A 12206-nucleotide genomic window follows, 5' to 3' on the forward strand; every position below is an offset into this window, starting at 1 on the left:
GAGGACTCTAGTAGGAGCCACAGTGAAATATTAACTCTTACCATATTTTGACATGGGCAGCAGCATGAACCACTAACCGACATACAGAAACTTGTAAGTGTGAATGAGCTACAAGCTGGAAACATACTCAAGCGAAATCTTGAAGCTTTTGTTCTATACTTACATAATATTGACAGCTAAAGTAATGTTGGCACATGAGAGGATGCTAGGTGCAAACCGCATTACTGGCAGCTGTAGTGGAATAGTCTGATAAAGCCTTCATGCTATTGATACATAAGTATTGTATGGATTATTTCAGACAAGCTTAATGGTACCTCTTTAACAATGCAAACAAAATACTATTCAAACAATAAACAAATGTGTAAATTTGGTGAAAATTAAACATTTTGTTTTGAACTAACATTTACAAAACAGTAAGTAAAACATTCAAATATCATGCACAGGAAAAACAGTTCTTCTTTTCTAATATTAAGAATTCTCGGTTTCAAACAAAATATTCTCTAATTATGTCTAATCATGCAGCAGTTAAAAAACAGAATCTAGGATTTATTGGACATTTTTTGATTCTTTATGCATGACCTGACCAGTGTAATTTCTGCTTCTCTTCATTATGGCTTCATTTTGGTTCCCACTCTTTCAGAATAAATGTTTTCTAATGGACACTCTTTCTCATATTTCTTCGAATTTCCATTGGGGGAAATAGTTCCTATATCATTTTTTATTCTACATTCATAAAGCTCCATTTTACTCACTGAGTATTCTTTGTACAGGTAAAGTGAATTGAAAAGTAGCATTTCTCAAACAAAGGAAAATCCAGGATGACCCCAACCTTATAATCCTACCTGCTGACAAAGGCTCCACTACTGTTGTTTTGAGCAGCAAGGATTACTTGGCAGATGGACTCCACCAGCTGTCAGATTCATCCACCTGCAAACCTGCCACAGTGACCCCATTTCAGAAATCCAGCAGGATCTCCAGTCTCTACTCAAATCCTTAGGCCCATCCCAGAACCTCTCCCCAATGTCCATCTCTCTCCTAACCCCTACCGTTCCCCACACTTTTACCTTCTACACACCTCGCCCCCCCCCCTCCCCCCTCATGACATTCTCAATCTCTGCTGTTGTAGACCAACACCTACAGCCTATTACCAGCAATGTACCCTCCTGCATAAAAGATACCAATCACTTCCTCCACCAACTCTCTATGGTTCCTGTCCCGTTACCACAGTGCCCTGCTCATCACTACTGATGCACCTCCCTTTATACTAACAGCCCTAATGCCCATGGCCTTACCACTATTGAACAATACCCTTCTCAAAACTTGATGAATTCCAAACCAACCACCTCCTTCCTAGTTGTCATAACCAACTATATCCTCCTCCACAATTACTTCTCCTTTGAAGGCATTACCTACAAACAAATCTGGAGTATGTCTATGGGCACCCACATGGCACCATCCTATGCTAACCTTTTCGTGGGCCATCTAGAGGAATCCTTCCTAAACACCAAGAATCCCAAACTCCTCATCTTCATCATCTGGATCGAGGGCAAGGGCACCCCATCCACATTCCTCCAGAAACTCGACACTTTCTCCCCCATTCACTTCCCCTCGCCCTAGTCAACCCATCAAGCCACTTTCCTCAATGTTGACGTCCACCTCAAAGATGGCTATATCAGTACCTCTGTCTATATCAAACCTACCAACCACCAGCAATACCTCCATTTTGACAGCTGCCACCCATTCAATACCAACAAGTTCCTTCCATACAGCCTAGCCACCAATGGCTGTTGCATCTGTGGAGATGAGGGGTCTCTCTTGAAATATACCGAGAGTCTCACTGAGAAATGTCCTGCCCACTATTCTCCCATCTCCTTCCACAATGGTATTCTGCCACTCATCAAACCTACACAATATCCTTGTTCATCCCTACACAACCTCTGCTCCCAACCCCTTGCCTCGTCGCTCATATTCAAGTAATAGACCCAGATGCAAGACCTGTCCCACTCATCCTCCCGCCACCAACTACTCCAGTCCTGTCACCTATCCCATCAAAGGCAGGGCTATCTGTAAAACCAGTCATGTGATTACGAGCTAAGCTGCAAACACTGTGCTGCATTCTACATAGGCATGACAACCAACAAGCTGTGTGTCTGCACAAATGGTGACCAATAATCTGTGGCCAAGAAAAAACTGGACCACCCTGTTGCTGAGCACGCTGCCCTTCATGACATCCTTCATTTCAATGACTGCTTTACAACCTTTGCCATTTGGAGCATTCCCACCAACACCAGCTTTTCGGAATTGCACAGGTAGAAACTCTCCCTGCAATACATCCTACATTCCCGTAACCCTCCTGGCCTCAACCTTCATTAGTCATTGTCCTTACCCATCTAGCCCCTTCCCTGTTTCCACTCCAGCAGTACACAGCCCTCTATTCCACCAACACACCCAGTACCCAGCCCTTTTACTTCACTCCTTTTCCTCTAACCCTCTCTCTCTCCCCCCACCCTCCATCTAACCTCCCGACTGCACCTAGCTGCTCCACTCTCCACCTTGTCCCTGCACACTCCCAGCAGCACTACCCTGTTATCCCTCCCCCTTCCTGTGCCAGCTTCCTCCTTACCACCACCTGGTTGCCTCTCCCATAATGTACTGCTGCTCGCAGTCTGGCTCCAGCTGTCAGAGATTGTGCTCATTTGTGTGTGTGTGTGTGTGTGTGTGTGTGTGTGTGTGTGTGTGTGTGTGTGTGTGTGCGTGCGTGTTTTGTCTAATTCTGAAAAATGCCTTGTTGGCCAAAAGCTAATCGTCTGATGGTCTTTTTCTTGTGCCTTTCTGTGACTCGGCATCTCAGCTATATGGAAAGGAGCATTTCTGTTATATGGAAGAATAGTTTTCTTAAGCTGGTAGATAGCCTTACATTCACATGAATAGTATGAAAGCATCTGATACTGCCTGTCAATGTGAGGCATATTTGCATTTTATTTGACAATTGGTGGAAGTTTTGAGGTCATTTTCTGGTGTTAATTCTGTGGAAAAATAGTATCTCATCCCCCATTTTTTATCATTACACTTTGTGAGTACAGAACAATTGTATTTTCTTCTCTCAGTTTGGCAGATACATCTTTAAGGATGCTGCTCCTATTTGAGCTTAGTGTTTTTTTTATAAGCAAAAGGGTTTTAGATAATGTATGGCTTTCCTCATAATTAGGCCTGACCATGTAAATGTGTGTGATTGCCAACATAAGGCTACTTAAAAAAATGTGAAATGAGCTTTCCAGCATGACTTTTCCAACTATACTGTCAAGCGTCCCCTTGTACACAGATCACTTATTTGCAAAACCATCCAGATTCTTCAACATGTACATTCTGATACCATATTTACTCATTTTATTTGGTATGTATCATATAAATGACAATCTCCATCTCAAGAGAACCATCAATTCATTTAACAGTATCTCTTCATGAGTAATACACCTGACATAATTTGCTGTTAAAATAATTTGGAATAGGCCCTACTTAGTATTGCACCATCAGTTATTTGGGTGTCTTGGCTGTGGATTTTTTTAGCAAAGTATAATGAGTGTAATATGATTATAAAGCCATATCTGCACACACTCATCACTACTGCTCTGTTTTGAAACTAGAGATCTTCCTTGCAGCAGTCTTGTTATCAGATGGATATCACATTACCTGTATGTAATGTAACTTTCAAAAATACAAGCATACTTACTAATCCTAGGTCTATCCTTCGTATTTTCAGTCAGATATATATTCACAGCATTATCATCCTTTTAACCAACTACAAACTGAAGTATGACATCTGTAAGTATTAAACCTGAGTATTAAATCTGAGTAAATCCATTGGTGTACTACTAGTAGGATGAACATTCTTGTTTTGTAAATGGGAGATACTGAATGTGATGTGATTCTTTATCACCATTGCTTTTGTTACCCTCACTGCCTTTATCTTTTGATTCTTCAGCATCACAAAAAATATTTGGAAGTTCTGTTCCACACTATCATCACTGAGGCAAGTTTCTGTGTGCTTCAGATTCTAGCCATTCTCCTCCAATTAGTTATCTCTCAGTTCATAATCAATACCTTCTAATATGTTCAGTAACTGATCATGAGCAAATTTTTCATTCTTCCTATTATTTTTAGTGTAAGAAGGTCCCAGTGTTGATTAATTAGCTGCCACTTCCAAGAATGTATATAACAAACAATTGTGTACAAGAAAAAAAACTGCAGCCCAAAAAATCTGTTCTCCAACACTTTGTTGCCCGAGCACACTCCTATTCTACAGCTGCAAAGTTAGACTAAATAATGCACCTTTGAATGTGTGCATTTATCTCAGCCACAATCATTATTAATGTGTTTGGGGTTGTCCTATCATGTCATCATGAACACAGACATCAGAATTACAGCTTTTTAACAACCTTATGAATTTTGTATTCTCAGTAGTTGTCTTTTGGTGGTGCATGCAGTGTCTAAACAAGCAAAATTAATGCAACCATATCTGGTTGTTTATTAGGTGTGCAATGTTTGCTGCAATTGGTAGGAAGTAATCCTTGAATTACGTGGCCAATGATTTAAGTATCACTTTTGCCAGAGCTACTTTCTGAAGGCTCACTTCCATTTGGGACACTGTTTTTGGTTTGATCCTTGTTAATGATGCTTCAAATAGTTGTTGTCTTATTCTTGGAGCACTTTATGATTTGAGCATAGTACATGTGTTTCACTTTTCTTAATAATGAACTTGAAGGTTTTACAATGCTGGGGTAAGGAAGTTTCAACTTTATACTACAGATTGACCTCCTGTTTTACACATAGGCATTGCTGAAAGTTATAATTGGCTCACTGAATTAAGTTAATAAACAACAAATCCTTTCATCAATATAATCAAAACATTGTATTGCAATGAAAGCATACAGTTCTGTTAGTCTGGATAATTAGATTGCAATAACTGTTAGGTTATGTGGTGTACCCTTCTCATCCTGGAATCTTAATGACTTGCTACTCCTTTCCAACCTTCAGTAGCTAAGCCTACTTTCCTCCCTGAAGAATAGACATGAAAGTTCAGAAAGCTAGAAATAGTCCTTTCTCCTCTCTCTGTATTGACAGTGCTTAGAATTTTGTCTAAAGAAGGGAAGTATTGGCCAGCGACACTGACTCACCTTAATTTAACATTGGTGTTACTTTCTCATCAGTGATATATGGGAGTCATTATGAAAGTTTCAAAGTAAGATATGTTGGGTTCCAATATTTCACTTCTGACATACTGCCTGACAAAAAAGTGGAGCTCTGAGATTGGGAAGCAGGAAACAAAATGAGACTCATGATGAAATCTTCTCAGGCTTCCATCTGGGTAGCTGCATCAAAAATCTGTGACGTTTTGATGAGTGTCATTCTCATCATCTTCTGGCGAAGTGTCAATGGGCTGTCCCTTCCTCTATATATATAGCTGGTCAGCGGCGTGTGTGGCTGTCCCTCCCCACCACTCCTACTGGTACTGGGCCAGTGGTGTGGGGGAGGAAGCCGCATGGGGCCGGGCGACACCAGCTGCCTGCCGCATTAGTCTAGCTTAGAATCGCAGAGCGTTAGCAGCTGAGCACGGTCCCTGGGTATAGCTGCTATTGCAGGGTTCCATGCCAAACTTAAATAGTAGCCCTCGTCCCTGTTGACGAGATTGCCATTTAATCTTATTTTGACTGATTCCTTGATGACACACTCCCAGAAGCCACTGGCTCAGCAATGCATTTTCGTTTCTTCAAGTTGGAAGCTGTGTCCCTCATCAAGGCTGTGTTCTGCCAAAGCCAATTTGCCCTTGTGCCCCAGCCTTACCATCTAATGTGTTCCTGGCAGCATTGCAAGATGCTGCGTTGTGTTTGAGCAATGTACTGGAGCCCAAACTCGCATGGTGTACTATATATACCAGGAACTTGTAGCTGCAATTTGTCCTTCACTGAGCCCAGTAACTCTTTCATTTTTGGAGGTGGTCAAAAAATTGCTTTGATATTGTTTTCCCCCATTATTCTTGCAGTTTTGACTAACAGAGGCCCCAATGTAGGGGATAAAGGCGAGTTTCTTTTCCTCTTCCTCTTCTTTGTGGATGGCAGTGTCACTCTTTTTCTTCCTCAGTGCACATCTAATGTGTGCTGTGCTGTAACCATTCTGATGAAACACTTCCTTAAAATGCTGCAGCTCATCTGGAAGGCTGTCTTTGTCACAAATGGCTCTTGCTCTATGAACCAGTGTCATTAGAATGGTGTGCTGCTGTGCTGGGTGATGGCAGCTCGAAGCATAGAGATATAGGTCCATGTGGGTCTTCTTTCTGTATACTGCATGTCCTAGCATACCATCTGCTTTTCTCCTTATAAGAATATCCAAAAATGGGAGACATCCATCTTGTTCTAACTCCATTGTGAACTGTATGTTTTTATGCTGTTCAGGTGTTCATGGAATTCATTCAGGGCTTCTCTTCCATGTTCCCACACAATGAATGTGTCATCAACGTGATGGAAGAAGTGTTTAGGTTTAAGATGTGCTGTTTCTAGTGCCAGCTCCATATAGTGATTGGCAATCCCTGGAGGAAGTAGTGAACCCAGGCTACCCCATCAACCTGTTCATAAAATTCTTGACAGTTTGAGATGGTATGTGATGTTATTTTTGGTGATTCCAGAATCAAGCAAATTTACAAGGAACTTGACAGTATGAACCCATTTATCAGTATAACACTGCACTCCCTCTAGCCTGGATGCATGTACTGATTCCATTGGGAGGGGTGTCATAAAGCTGTTGTATTGTCTGATGAGGTACGCTGGCCAGCAACTGTTCAACTGGTCTTGATTTCCTAGATACTGTCACTGAGATGTAGTTGACATCCAAGGTTGCCCCACAAATTTTCTATTGGGGATAAATCTGGGTATCATGCTGGCTACAACAGTACCCCAACATCATGCAGACGGTTTATAAAGAGATATGTCATGTGGACAACTGTTAACCCGCTGAAAATTGGCATAACACCATTGTTGCTCAAGAGGTAACACACGAGGATGCAGGATGTTGGTGAGAGGTAACTTAATCAGTACCACCCAAATCATACTTGATGAATCCACACACTATGATGCTAGGAGTAACACCAGAGTGGCTCTCCAAATCATTGGAAGAATTCCATCTCTCCCCAGATTGCTGCCAAATGCAATTTGTAAAGGCCTTTACAAATGTCTGCTTGTGTCTGTGTATATGCGGATGGATATGTGTGTGTGTGCGAGTGTATACCTGTCCTTTTTTCCCCCTAAGGTAAGTCTTTCCGATCCCGGGACTGGAATGACTCCTTACCCTCTCCCTTAAAACCCACATCCTTTCGTCTTTCCCTCTCCTTCCCTCTTTCCTGACGAAGCAACCGTTTGTTGCGAAAGCTTGGATTTTGTGTGTATGTTTGTGTTTGTTTGTGTGTCTATCGACCTGCCAGCCCTTTTGTTTGGTAAGTCTCATCATCTTTCTTTTTAGATATATTTTTCCCACATGGAATGTATCCCTCTATTACATATATATATATATATATATATAGTTATAATAGAAGGAAACATTCCACGAAGGAAAAATATATCTAAAAACAAAGATGATGTGACTTACCAAATGAAAGTGCTGGCAGGTCGACAGACACACAAACAAACACAAACATACACACAAAATTCAAGCTTTCGCAACAAACTGTTGCCTCATCAGGAAAGATGAGGCAACAGTTTGTTGCGAAAGCTTGAATTTTGTGTGTATGTTTGTGTTTGTTTGTGTGTCTGTCGACCTGCCAGCACTTTCATTTGGTAAGTCACATCATCTTTGTTTTTAGATATATATATATATATATATATATATATATATATATATATATATATATATATATATATATATGAATTTGGCCAGCTATGGACCGCATACAACTTAAGACTTATGGTCTTCATTTTCTCGCCAACTGCTCGTCTCTGCTCATCTGTCCACACTCTCTTGGGTCGAGGTTTTGGCGCATCTTCTTCATAGTTTGCGTTTTCTATAAGTAGCCTAAAGTTATTCCTGTCACGTATTATTTCTTCTGTAACACCTATTTTGTTGGCATCTTTCTTTACTGCTTCTATCCATCCTACAGTGTTTTTCAGCTTACTAACGTAATTAAAAATTTTCTTTGTAATCCGTGTTTCTTCCATTCTTTTTAAATGTCCATAAAATTTTTGCCGTCTCTTCCTCATTGTATCTATGATCTTTTCTGTATTTTTGTATACATCTTCATTTCTCCTTTTAATCCACCTATTTTCCTTGTTTTTCTCAGGACCTAGAATTTTTCTTAATATTTTTCTCTCTCTTTTTTCTAGTTCTCTTAATTCGCCTTTCTTATTCAATGTTAGGCACTCTGATCCATATGTTGCTTGTGTCCTAATAACTGAATTATAATGTTTAATCTTTGCTTGTATGGGTATTGATTTCTTATTGTAGTAGTTTTGTGTTAATTTATATGCAAATTCCAACTTTTTTATTCTTTCTTTATTTGTTGTGTTATCCAATCCATTGGCTTGGGTCCACTCCCCCAGGTATTTGATTCTATCAACTCTTTTAATTTTTCCATACCCTGTTTTCATAAACTTTTCTGTATTATGTTTGTGTTCTATATACTCAGTTTTTTCATAGGATATTTTTAGCCCAGTCTTTTCAGCAACCTCGTGTAACATATCAAGCATAACTGTTGCGTCTGTTCGGTTTTCAGTTATCAATGCCATCTGTGTTTTGGTATTCTTTGTGGCTGTCCCATTTTACTTCAAATTTGTTCTTTCCTTTGCCCATGCTTATACCCTTTGTGCCTCTGTTTTGTAATGTGTTTTCCCATGTTTTTACTACTTTATCTAAAACCAAGTTAAAGAGAATTGGGAACAGTCCGTCACCTTGTCGAACTCCTGTTTTGATTTTGAATGGTTCAGAAATTTTGCTTTGAAACGTAATTCTTGATGTTGTATCTGTGAGCATTTGTTCAACAAGTCTTCTGGTGTTTTCATCTATCCCTGATTCATAAAGTATCTGGAATAGTGTTTGTCTGTCAACTGAGTCGTAGGCCTTCTTGAAGTCTACGAAAGTAACTACTGTATTTTTATTTTGTATAGCTCTCACTCTCAAAATTGTTTTTAAATTAAGAATCTGTTCTGCACATGATCTATCTTTTCTACATCCTGCTTGATAATCTCCTATATTAGGTCCTGCTTGTTCCTCTATTCTATTTAAAAGTGCTTTAGAAAGTATTTTGTATGTCACTGGTAACAAGGATATGCCCCTGTAGTTGTTGGTGTCTGTTTTATCTCCTGTTTCCAGTCACTGGGTATGATTCCTTTTGTCCAAATGTCTTTAATTACTTTGTGAATTTTCTGACATGCGGATAAGCCCCCCAGTTTCCACATTTCTGCCACTATCCCATCCTCATCTGGTGCTTTGTTATTCTTCAATGCTTTGATAATCTTTCCTATTTCTTCTACTGTAGGTGGTTCCGACGGTGGATTTTCATGTTGTGGTTTCTGAAATTGTAACCTGTCATTAGGCTTCTCACAATTTAATAGATTTTCGAAGTATTCAGCTAAGATTTGGCAGTTCTCTTTATTGCTAAAAACCATTTTTCCATTTTTATCTTTAAAATGTAAACTTGGTGACTGGAATCCTGTTAAAACTTCTCTGAAAGTCTTATAGAAGTCTCTAGTGTTGTTCCTTTTGAAATCAGAATCCATTTCTTCTAATCTGTCTTTGTCATATTTTATTTTCACTGATCTGATGGTTTTTGCTGTCTTTTTCCTTTCTTCTTTAAACTCTTCCCAGTATTCGTGTTTCTTATTACTGTTCCATTTTTTCCATGCCTTTAGTCGATTGTCAATTGCTTCATCACACAACTCATTCCACCATCTGTGTTTTCGTATTCTTTGTGGCTGTCCCATTTCTTTAACTGACTCTATCATTGTTTCCTTAATTTCTTCCCAATTATCCATTTTTCTTGTGTTTATTATATGACAGAATTTGTCCTGCTTTTGCAGGAGAAATTTAGTGTTTACTCTTGGAAATCTTCTTGGTTTTGGTTTAGGTTTGTTTGGTTGGAACATGGTCTTTATTTCTGTCAGATAATGATCTGAGTCTATGTTTAGGCCCTTCCTCACTCTGACATCCAAGATTTCCTTGTAGTTGCGAGTCATTATTGCCACATGGTCCAACTGATATTCACCTTGATTTGGATTAGGTGATACCCACATTTTTTTCTTTCTTGCAAGTTTCCTGAAACATGTCGACATTAATTTTAGATTAAACTGTCTACAAAAATCTATGAGTCTTTCCCCATTTCTGTTGGTTCATGCATGTGCTGAATAATCTCCAACTACTGATTTAAATTTTATTTCTTTGCCAACTTGTGCATTAAAGTCTCCCACTAAAATTTTTATGTGTTCTTTTGGTAATATGGATGTTTCATGTTCAAGCATTCCCCAAAAATCTTCCACTTTGTCAACATTTGTTCTGTTATGTTGGTTAATAGGTGCATATGCATTTATAATAGTGTAGCATTTATTGCCTGACTTGAATGTCAGAAATGAAATTCGTTCTGATGGGGAGCAAAAATTAGTTATTGATTCCGTAAGTTGCTGTTTGACCATAAATGCGTTCCCTAATATAGTCGTATTATTGGAATTTTTAATGGCTGGTTTTCCTTTGTAGATCCTGTATCCACCTGATTCAAATGCATTTTCATCCAGATACCTTGTTTCTTGAAGAGCTAATATAAGTATGTTGCGTTGATTGATAGTGTCCGTTAGGCGTTTTAGTTTTCCAACTTTCATAAGTATGTTGATATTCAGAGTCCCCAGTAGATGTTTTTTCTTGGGTCTTATCTTTGAAGAAGTACTAGGAAGCTCCGACTCTTCCTTACATGATGTTCTAGGCTCTCCAGAATCCAAAGGCCTAGTTGCACCGCCATGAGTAGCGATGGAAGATTGGTTACTTCCTGGAGTAGTTTCCATTTTGAAATTTACCATCATGTCTTAGGTTAAAGTTTGGTTTGGGGAAAGGTAGTTGAACCTTTCGATGATAAAAATTCAAGCATTTAGCTTAGAATTATAAGTGAGGCCGTCACTAACATGTGGGACAGACACCTTTCGCAGCCGCCCACTGTGGGAACAGATGATACAGTCTGGTGCTTTTATATAAAAGCCTGCCTCTTCCACCAGTTCCGCCGTTCTGATGATCTTCATCGCCGCCTTCACTGCCGTTGAGGTCTTCACCGTTTCCCTGGCTAGGGACCCTCACGACGTACTATCCCCCGGGCCAGGTGAACCAAGGTTTTTTAACGAGGTGTTACTCCTCCCCCTCCTCCTTTTCCAACCGGGCTTGGGACCAGCTTTGGCAGAGTTTTATATATATATATATATATATATATATATATATATATATATATATATATATATATATATATATATATATATATATATATATATATATATATAAAAAACACTATTACTGGTGATAAAACCTAGATACATAGTTGCATCTGCTCAGGGAATAAGTTCATCGAAGTGGCAGTATGATCCAAATTCTGTCACTTACAAAAATTTCACATCAATGGGCAAATCATTATTTGATGGACAGACAAAAGGTCATCAGTACTAAATAGTACAACACACACACACACACACAGAGATATATATTACAACACACACACACACAGGACAGGTAAGTCTCATCATCTTTGTTTTTAGATATATTTTTCCCACGTGGAATGTTTCCCTCTATTATATATATATATATATATATATATATATATACCTAAAAACAAAGATGATGTGACTTACCAAATGAAAGTGCTGGCAGGTCGACAGACACACAAACGAACACAAACATACACACAAAATTCAAGCTTTCGCAACAAACTGTTGCCTCATCAGGAAAGAGGGAAGGAGAGGGAAAGATGAAAGGATGTGAGTTCTAAGGGAGAGGGTAAGGAGTCATTCCAATCTCGGGAGCGGAAAGACTTACCTTAGGGGGAAAAAAGGACAGGTATACACTCGCGCACACATACACATATCCATCCGCATATACACAGATACAAGCAGACATTTCAAAATGTCTGCTTGTGTCTGTGTATATGCAGATGGATATATGTGTGTGTGTGAGTGTATACCTGTCTGCTTGTATCTGTG

Source organism: Schistocerca cancellata, chromosome 2 (assembly GCF_023864275.1).
Source record: "Schistocerca cancellata isolate TAMUIC-IGC-003103 chromosome 2, iqSchCanc2.1, whole genome shotgun sequence".
In the NCBI taxonomy this organism is placed as follows: Eukaryota; Metazoa; Arthropoda; class Insecta; order Orthoptera; family Acrididae; genus Schistocerca; species Schistocerca cancellata.